Genomic DNA, 10,792 nt, shown 5'->3' on the forward strand with positions numbered 1-10,792 from the left:
TCCAACCTAAATCTTGGCATCTTTGTTTGCTCCTTTGACGTTTGCTGAGCTTCCTAACCATTCCCCTCTATTAACTATGGTCAAAGGCTTTGCTCATGTCTAGCAGGACCATGGCTGTAGTTTTCTTTTGATCAGTGTCGCCTAGAATCTTGTCTGTCGTGTAAATCACTGAAGTCTCGGTTGAATGCCACTTTTCATTGCCGCTTTGGTTTGTTGACAATCGTCCATTTAGTACCAGGTAAGGCATAAATTGATTTAGTGCAGTTCTCTCGCATATCTTTGATAAAATGGGAAATAAAGATATGGGACAGTTGTTTTCAGGTTTTTCATAATCGCTCTGTTTATGAATAGGGATCACTTCTGCAGTCTTCCACATAGATGGAAATACGCCACTTGTGAGTGAATTACTTACAATAGACGTGAGCGTTGGAAGAATAGCGGGAAGGCAGTCCTTAATTACACGCAGTCGGATTTTGTCGTTCCCAGGAGCTTTCCCTGTTGCCACTGAATTAACAACTTGCTCAATTTCGCTGCATTCCGCAGCCCTGAATGTAAACTGTTGTGATAACGGATAGCACTTTGGGACAAAAGACGATTGCATAAGATCGTAGTTGCTTTTGCTAGCCAGTGACTGGATTTTATCGATCGTATTTTGGCCAATTGAGGTAAAATATTCATTAAATTTGTTAGCAACCAATTTGCAACCAATTTGTCCTCTTTGCTGTAAGACTTACGATTAGCTGACGTTTTTGGAATAAATGAACGTATACTTTTCCAAATACAGCCCATATTGTTGGAGTTGCATGTTCCTGATTTGAGTCAGCATATTCTTGTTCAGCAAATCTCAGTTCACGTCTTACTTCCCTTTTGAAGTTTTTATAACCAGCCCATGCTAGCGGGTCGTTTGTTTTCCTTGCCAACTTTCTCCAATCATCTCTCGTCTTCATTAGTGCACGGATTTCCTCTGTAACACAAGGATTTGGCCGACTCCGTATCTTTACCTCTTTGATGGGCGCATATGAATCAAGTATATCATCAAATATTAAATGGAATGCATTACGTTTTTCATAAACATCATCAAAGATGTTTATAACTGACCAGGGAGCAGTAGACATATCTCTATGGAAGGCCACTTGATCATAATTTTTGAAGCTTCTCGTTGTGACATATACAGGTGCAGGACTATCTTTCTTTAGATCAAATTCTAAGTAAAGCATGTCATGATCGCTAATAGAACAAGGCAATACTTTTACATCTTTCACTAAATCTGTATCTGAAGCCAGGATGACATCGATTAACGTAGCCGAGGTCTCGGTTATTCTTGTTGGTTGTTTAGCCATTTGAGTTAAATTAAATGCAGTACAAAAATTGATCAATGTTTGAGACGCAGCATCGTTGGGATTTAAGACATTACAGTTTAAATCACCAGGCATATAAATATCCTTATTGAGTGATAAAGCTGAAATTCTTCGTCGAAACAGTTTAGGCTTGTAGTTGGAGGTCTATAAACCGTACAAATGATAAAGGTTTTACAGTTTCTTACTTGAACTTTGAGCCAAAGCTGGTGCAGCCCAGATGGTGAGATAGATGATAGGTCATCCAAGCGTTCAATTTTAAATCCATCGCTCGCGAATACACAAACACCGCCTCCGGCCTTATTTAACCGGTCGATGTAAAGATGTAAAAAATTTTCAAAAGACCTAATTTGTTCGATAATGATGAAATTGATTTGTGAAATTTCATGTTCAGAGTTATTTAAGTGGATAGCCAATTCACAAGTTCTTTTGTTCTTCAGCATGTTCCGACTTGACTTTTAACCTGAAGAAGGCCGAACGGCCGAAACGTCGTCATATATAACAAACCCCGTCCAGAACAGTCAAGAGTTTGTCTCTTCGTCTCTTTTTCTTACGTACACTTAACTACAAATTCGCGTCGAGACATTGTATCCTGTAGATCCTCTTACTGGGAGTTCATCGTTAGGTCAACCAACCGTACACTGTTTTTTATATATATATATATATATATATATATATATATATATATATATATATATAATTTTTTTCGCAAGCATCCAACAAATTACTTTAAAAAACTCTCTCGGTAAACTTCTACTTGAGGGTGTAACGGTCATTCACCCTGATGAAGGTAGCTGTTTGCCATCGAAATATAGGTTTTGTTGTTTAAAACCTGTCTTTTCTCTTTTGTTCAAGTATATATATATATATATATATATATATATATATATATATATAATCAAAAAGCGATGGTGATCGAGCCAGTTAGACTGCTCAATACAAGGTAGAGCGTAACTATAGAGGGCTGTGAGAATTAAAACATGGCTACACGGTAATTGCCCTACAGGCCTGTTTCGTAAGGCTTGAAGCCTCACCCTTTAGGAGTTTTATTCACGCTGCTGCGCACTTATTTTTATATCACAAACACTACGTAAATTTACATACATGTTGGTGTTAGGGTGCTAAGCTAATTGTTCTGTTGTAGCGCCTTCGCTCGGTGCCTGCATGATGATACTAACTCGTTTCTTTTGTTCAATGTACATCGCTCCGGTTCACAGATAATGACAAATTTCTCGTTTAAGCATAAATTACAACGTTTAGTTGAACTGCTGTACGGTTTAGCGCGGCAAACAATTTGCCATGTAATTTCATGCTCTATGTTGTTATCTTTTAGCGACCATACGTGCTTGCTGCTGGGACTTGATCAAATATAAAATCAGACAATGTACTATTTCTTTTTGTAAAACAAAGGCAAGAGACAGAAGGAATAAACTTACTGATCTCGAAAAGAAACTTAAAGAAAGTGAGGAACTTTGTGCTTGCAATCCTACTGAACAGAATATACTGCAGCTTGAAGAACTTAAAAGTGAATATGACTCTGAGTATGACTACATTACTCGAGGAAACATTATACGGTCCAAAGCTAATTGGTATGAAAAAGGAGAAAAAAATAACAAATACTTTTTAACTCTTGAAAAATCCACAAATAAGAAAAACTGTATTCGAAAGTTGTTTGACAAACAAGGACGAGTAGTGACAAACTGCAAAGCTATTATGGCTGAATTAAAAGAATTCTATCAAAATCTATACGCTAATAGGGTTTCAGATTTTGATGAAGATGTTTTCCATTCCTTTCAGACTCAGAACGTTAGCATACCTAAGTTATCGGATAACCTAAGCCAACAGTGTGATGGATTGCTGACTTACACTGAATGTTATAAAGCTCTAGAGAAATTTGAAAATAATAAATCGCCGGGAAATGATGGCCTTACGGCTGAGTTCTGCAAAGCGTTTTGGCCAATTTTAGGCACTCTTCTGGTAGACTCTTTAAATGGTGCATATTTAAATGGCAAACTGTCAAATTCCCAGCGGCAGGCAATTATTCGGTTAATTGAAAAGAAAGACAAGGATAGAAGATATGTGGATAATTGGAGACCGATATCGTTGCTAAATGTGGACTATAAAATCGGATCTAAAGCTCTAGCAGTAAGGCTCGAAAAGACTCTCCCATTTATCATTCATGAAAACCAATGCGCATATGTCAAGGGGAGAACGATCTTTGACGCAGTGAGGTCAATAAATGATGTAATGGAGTATACCAAACTACAGAATATTCCGGGTCTTATGACAACACTTGACTTTAAGAAAGCTTTTGATTCTTTAAGCTGGAATTATTTGTTTCATACACTAAAAGTTTTTAATTTTGGCGACTCCTTTTTGCACTGGATTAGAGTACTTTACTCGGACATCTCAAGCCGTATTATGAATAATGGCTTCGCATCTGATATTTTTGAGGTCAATAGAGGAGTTCGCCAGGGGGATCCTTTGTCACCATACCTATTTATTATTGCCCTTGAAATTGTCAATATAAGTATTCGTGAAAGTAATGATATTAAAGGAATCAAAGTTGGTGAATGTGAAGTTAAACTTAGCGTCTTTGCTGACGATCTGACAACTTTTGTTAGTGATACACAGTCCTTTTTCTTGCTGCAAGGTCTCTTAGATAGATTTGGTAGAATTTCTGGACTAAGGTTGAACGAAGAGAAAACAGAAGCGTATTGGCTTGGTAGCCTTCATGAGTTGCCAGAGTATATTGGCGTTGACAAAGTAAACAAACCAATGAAAATTTTAGGCATTTTCTTTACGTATAACTGGCAAAAGTATCAGGAGCTCAACTTTGAAAATATTATTAGGTCCATTCAAAAATCTATCAATGCATGGCGGTGGAGAAACTTAACACTGATTGGTAGAATTCAAATTACTAAGACCTTCGCAATCCCCAAAATTATGTTCCGGGCATCGTTAATCCCTTTAACAAAAGAGATTGTGAAGCAGGTGAATAATGTTCCTTTCAATTTTATTTGGAATTCGGGGAAAGATAAAATAAAGCGCCTCACACTTATAAGTGACTATAAAGATGGTGGATTACGTATGCCACATATTGAAACACTTATCAAGGCTCAAAGAATCATGTGCATGAAGAAATATCTCGAAGGTTATAATAGTACCTGGAAATTGTTTCTTGATAACTATCTTCCTGACTTTGGGGGCGCTTTCTTAACTAAATGTAATTACGATGTACGTTTTTTGCCGAGGACTCATCATAAATTTTACAAGGAATGCTTAACTGAATGGGCGCTTTATAAGGTATCACCAGTTACCACTTTACCTGATGTGCCAAATGAAATCATATGGAATAACAAGTTCTTATGTATAGATGGAAAACCTTTGTTTAGGAACAAACTTCTAAGGAAAGAATTTCTTACTGTAAGTGATATTTTGACTGATTCCGGTAGAACGAAATCATGTAAGACATTACAAAATCAAAACGTAACCGGTGCGGAGTTTTTTGTCCTTATGAGTGTCTTTAACTCTATTCTATCGGAGTGGAAGACCCGAGGCCCACGAATCGCAGGACTCAATATTTCCGTCTTGTTCCAGATACTTATATTGGCAACTAATTAAGAAAATTGAGGAGCCCCGATTTCAATATCTAAATACGAACTTTTATTTCCATTACATGACTTATCTTGGAAAGACATTTATCTCCTCCCTAGACGTGCTTCACTAGACTCAAAGATAAGAGAATTTCAGTATAAGGTTTTAAATAGAATCATTTATGTAAATAAAGCCCTCTATAAAATAGGAATAGCCAGTTCACCTTTGTGTACTTTTTGTCAAATATCAGAGGAATCCCTCGAGCATCTATTTATACATTGTCCAATTTCAAGTGCTTTTTGGCTTTCTGTAGTTGAATGGTTGAAAAATTACTTTTCGACAATCCAGTGTTTGACAGATGTGAGTATAATGTTTGGGCTCTTTGGAAAAGAAACGCAACTGATTAACCATATTATATTACTAGGTAAACAAGTTATTTTCCAATGTAGACTTCTTAAAGTGAATCCTTCCCTTTCACTTCTAAAAACAAAAATAAAAATTGCTTGTCAAGTGGAGCGTGTCATAGCTGAGCAAAATGATATTGTAGATAGTCATAATGAGAAATGGAAAGCGATCCTCCATCACATTCAAGACCTCTAGACGTATCGTGTATATGATTATTGTTATTATTGTTATTATTATTATTATTATTATTATTGTTATTGTGTGTGTAATTATTATATTGTAATATTATATATGTAATGAAATGAAAAAAAAAAAAAAAAAATACGTGCTTGCTGAGTTCAGTTGAATTTCTATAGCTCTTATGTTCGAAAGATGTTTTATGATTTCTGTAACGTGTCTTAAAGTCATCTGCCATCAGGCCTACGTATGTTTCAAATTTGTCATTGTCCTTTCTTCTAATCTTTGCCTGATAAACTACACCAGAAGTCAGACATTGACCGTTTAAGGGTTAACCCTAATTTGAAACATACGTAGATACAAAGATATACATACAATCATGACTTGGCTAAATATCTTTGTAATCTTTTCTCGCCGCACATTCCAACTGAGCATTGTGCTACAGACACTTTCACTTTTGTACAGGACATCCAATCTTTATCCATGTTTGGTAAGTTTCTGGTCTTTTTTGATGTAGAAAGTCTCTTTACCGACATACCCCTTGGGGAGTGCATTGACCTAGAAGTCAATTACATTTCCACGGGCAATCCTGACCTTAAGTTAAGTGAACGTGAACTTAGAAGCCTTTTTACTATAGCTACCGCCCAGACTCATTTCTTATTTAATGGCTCTTTCTATGACCAAATTGATGGTGTAGCCATGGGGTCTCCTCTTGCCCCCGTTTTAGCCAATCTTTTTATAGGGCATCATGAAAAACTATGGTTAGAAAATTTTCAAGGTTCTGAAATGTTATTTTACCGCCGATATGTTGACGACACTTTTTGTTTATTTCACTCGGAACATGATGTCATTATATTTTTCGATTACATCAACTCTAGACACCCAAACATTAGGTTCACTATGGAAAAAGAAGCTCATCACAAATTACCCCTTTTAGATGTTTTAGTTGATAATAATGATCCCATTTCTTTTCTAACTAGAGTTTACTGTAAGAAAACCTTTACTGGGTTATTAACTAATTATTTCAGTTTCACTTCGTATTCTTACAAAGTGGGTCTCATCAGGACTCTTATTGATAGGGCCTATAAGATTAAAAACACCTGGTTGGGGCTACACGAGGACATAACTAAGCTTATGGAAATCCTGAAAAAGAATCTTTTCCCTGGCCATTTAATTGAAAGGGTTGTAAACCGTTACATTACTGGGACCCTAAGTAATCATTGTCCCCAGGGCTCCCTTCCCACTTCGCCTATATTTTATTTTAAGCTACCTTACATAGGCCATTTTTCTGTCGTAACTCAGAAAAAGATCGTCCCTTTATCAAGCGCTACTGCAAGGATTTGGACATCAAACTAGTTTTTTCCTCCTTTAAGATAGGCAACTTGCTTGGTGTGAAAGACCCTATCACTGGCGGGTTTCGTTCACGTGTGGTTTATAAGTTTGTATGTGCGGGCTGTAATGCCTGTTATGTCGGCGAAACAACCCGGCATTTTTCCACACGCGTGCGTGAGCACTTAGTCAGTGATAGGGCCTCTCACATTTTCAAACACCTACAGAATTCCGAACAATGTCGCGCCCTGTCTTCAGGGGAATGTTTCCATATTTTAGATCACGCCTCTACGACTTTTCAACTCAAGATAAAAGAAGATTTTCATATTCAAAGAGAACAACCTTCTCTTAATCAACAACTGCATCACGTTAATCTAAAACTATCCTTTTAATTCTCACATTGTCATGTTTTATGTACATTCCGTTGTTACTGGCATAATTAGCACTTTTTTCCGTACTTATAAGTTCAACTTAACGCTTTGTACATTAATCTAAAACTATCTTTGTTTCTGTCGAAACATGTCTTATAATTTCAAAAGTTTTGTCGCTTTCTTTAAATTTCTGACTTGCCTGCTGATATCAAGACATATATATATAGTCAGATATATAGTCAAATATATAGTCAGTTAAGTAGATCCCTTGAGCCAACAACTTATCACCCCCAAGAGGATCGCAAATGGATTCACAGTCCAAGTTGAGGAGAAATTGAGAGAAAGTACCGGAAACTCAACACTGGACAACTTCTGGGGAAAACTGTAATTGCCCTGAGCGGGATTTGAACCAACGTCCCCCTGATCACTAGTCCGGTGTGATGACCACTACACTATCAGGACAACCATGCGGGCAGCATGGCTGATTGATCACTTAATGTGTGGCATTTACGTGGGACTCCCTAAGAGCCAGTTTTTCTATGTGATAACGCTGGATCAACATGTGATTCACAGGCGCACGTTTGAGCACTAGTTTGAGCACTATATATATAAGCAGTGTACAGTTGGTTGACCTAAAAATTCTTTACATCTTGAACAATTGTTACTCACTAGGGAGGCCTATTGGACTGCGCAATTATTTACCCTTAATTCTCATGGTCTTAATAAAAGACGGGAATTTAGATCAAAACACCGCATTAATTTATTTACTACAATTGAGTAGTTGTGAGTTGGCATTTTCCCAATATGATGCATTTTTATCGATATGTCACCTATAGCTCTTTATTTGTCTTTCATTGTTTAATCCATGTCACCTTGTAGCTTAGACCTTTGTTATAGTTCTTTACTTGTCTTTGATTGTCAAATACATGTCACGTTGTAGCTTAGACCTTTGTCTTGTTACGTTTCCTTAATTTCAATATTTCTGCTCTGTATATATAAGCCGCTGTTTTTGTGATTTGCACTCATTGTAAATAGTTTTTAACTTTTAACCTGAAGGAGGCCGAACGGCCGAAACGTCGTATATGTATATATACGACGGTGCGTGCCTAACCAGCAACATTATCTACCAAGCTACTGTCACAACAACTTCCGGTAACTCAAGATCCTACATTGGCATGACGGAAAACGAATTCAAAACACGGTACAACAACCACAAGCTTTCTTTCAATGACACAAAACACTCACATGACACTGTACTTTCCAAGCACATCTGGGACTTAAAGGACAAAAACATCGACTACGCAATCAACTGGCGCATCATAAAAAGAACAAAAGCGTACAAAGGCAACTCTTCTCGCTGCAACCTGTGTTTATCTGAAAAACTTTGCATCTTGAACGCAAAAAACGCCTTTCTCTTGAACAAGAAATCTGAGCTGGTAACGAAATGCCACCATGAAAACAAGTTTTTCACGACAACCAATCACCGGAAGCGTCGCTTCAACCGTTCCTAAATTTGAACACTTATATATGACATCTTCTCGTAGACAACGATCAGTCTGATGATCGCCTTGAGCGTGAAACTCGAGTAACTAATAACACTTTCCTTCTTACATTTGTACATATATATATATATACAGTTAAGTGTACGTAAGGAAAAGCGACGAAGAGACAAACTCTTGACTGTTCTGGACGAAGTTTAATGCGACGTTTCGGCCGTTCGGCCTTCTTCAGGTTAAAAATTAAAAACTAAAAAAACTATTTACAATGAGTGCAAATCACAAAAACAGCAGCTTATATATACAGAGCAGAAATATTGAAATTAAGGAAACGAAACAAAACAAAGGTCAAAGCTACAAGGTGACATGGATTTGACAATCAAAGACAAATAAAGAACTATAACAAAGGTCTAAATTCCAAGGTGACATAGATTTAACAATCAAAAACAAATAAAGAACTATAGGTGACATATCGATAAAAATGCATCGTATTGGGAAAATGTCAACTCACAACTACTCAATTGTAGTAATTAATGCAGTGTTTCGATCTAGATTCCCGCCTTTTATTAAGACCATGAGGATTAAGGGTAAATAATTGCGCAGTCCAATAGGCCTCCCTAGTGAGTAAAAATTGTTCAAGATGTAAAGAATTTTCAAAAGACCTAATTTGTTCGATAATGATGAAATTGATTTGTGAAATTTCATGTTCAGAGTTTTTATAGTGGATAGCCAATTCACAAGTTCTTTTGTTCTTCAGCATGTTCGACTTGTGGTTCCGGAATCTTACTTTAAATTCAGTCGAGGTGGAGCCCACATATTGCAGGTTGCATTTGGCACAAGTGGCCAAATAAATAACATTTTGCGATGAACAAGAAAGTTTTTGTTGAATGGAATAATGACGACCAGTAGCTGAGCTTTGAAATTTTGAAGCTTGAATTAAATAATTTTTACAAAGATCGCATTTCTTATTGCATTTTGAACAACCCCCATTTTCTTCTCTTTGATTTCTACAAGAGGTTACCTGAAATTTGGATGGCGCTAACATCTCCTTAAGATTTTTTGTTCTACGATAAGCGGGAAAAATGGACTTGGACGGAAAAATTTCTTTGACTTCTGGTGAAGATTGCAATAGATGAAAGTGATTTTTAATGACTTTTTGGATATCTGGCAAAATTGGATTGTAGTCAAGCACCAGTGGAAAAACTTTCTTATCTGGTTTTACCTTTTTGCTCAAAAGTTCAGATCTTGATATACTGAGAGCTTTGTCGAACTGTTTATCGACAAGCTCCGCCGGATAATTTTGAGATTTCAAATATCCTTTGTATTCCTTACACCTATTTTGAAGAAAGTCGTTGGTAGAACAATTGCGTTTGATTCTTAAAGCTACCCCAAAGGGGACTGCTCTTTTGCAACGTGAGGGATGTGAACTCGAAAAAGGCAGATATAGGTGGCTATCGGTGGGTTTAGCATAAACATCAGTGCTAATAAACCCGTTACAAAAATGCAATGTGAGATCAAGGACATTCAAATGACTTTCGGAGTAAACCAATTCGAATTTAATAGTAGGGTACAAATCATTGATATAATCAGTGAATTCCAATAATTTAGGTAAACCCTGAGTCCAGAGGTCAAAAATATCGTCCCTGTATCTCCACCAAAGCATAGGTCTCAAGCTACCCTCAAATTTGATTTGGCTTTCTCGTCGATGATGCCCATCGCTAGATCTGCATAACTGCAGGCGTATTTCGGTCCCATGGCCGTACCGTGTTTTTGAACAAAGCTCTGACCAGCAAACTGGCAATTATTTACCCTGAGACAAATTTCAACGGCTTCAACTAAGCAATCAGTGGAAGGAATGTTATCAGATCTGGAATTAAGTGCCTTTCTAACTGCTGAAATACCTAGATTGTTGTCAATGTTTGGAAACATTGACACTACATCCCAAGACACAAGGAGGGACCCCTCAGGGAATGGGCCTTTTGCATTCAAATCTCCTAATTTGTTGATAAAATCCGTGGAATCCTTGACAAAGGATGGAAGACTCTGTGAAAGAGGTTTGAGG

This window comes from Montipora foliosa, chromosome 1 (genome assembly GCF_036669935.1).
Source record: "Montipora foliosa isolate CH-2021 chromosome 1, ASM3666993v2, whole genome shotgun sequence".
NCBI classification, from domain to species: domain Eukaryota; kingdom Metazoa; phylum Cnidaria; class Anthozoa; order Scleractinia; family Acroporidae; genus Montipora; species Montipora foliosa.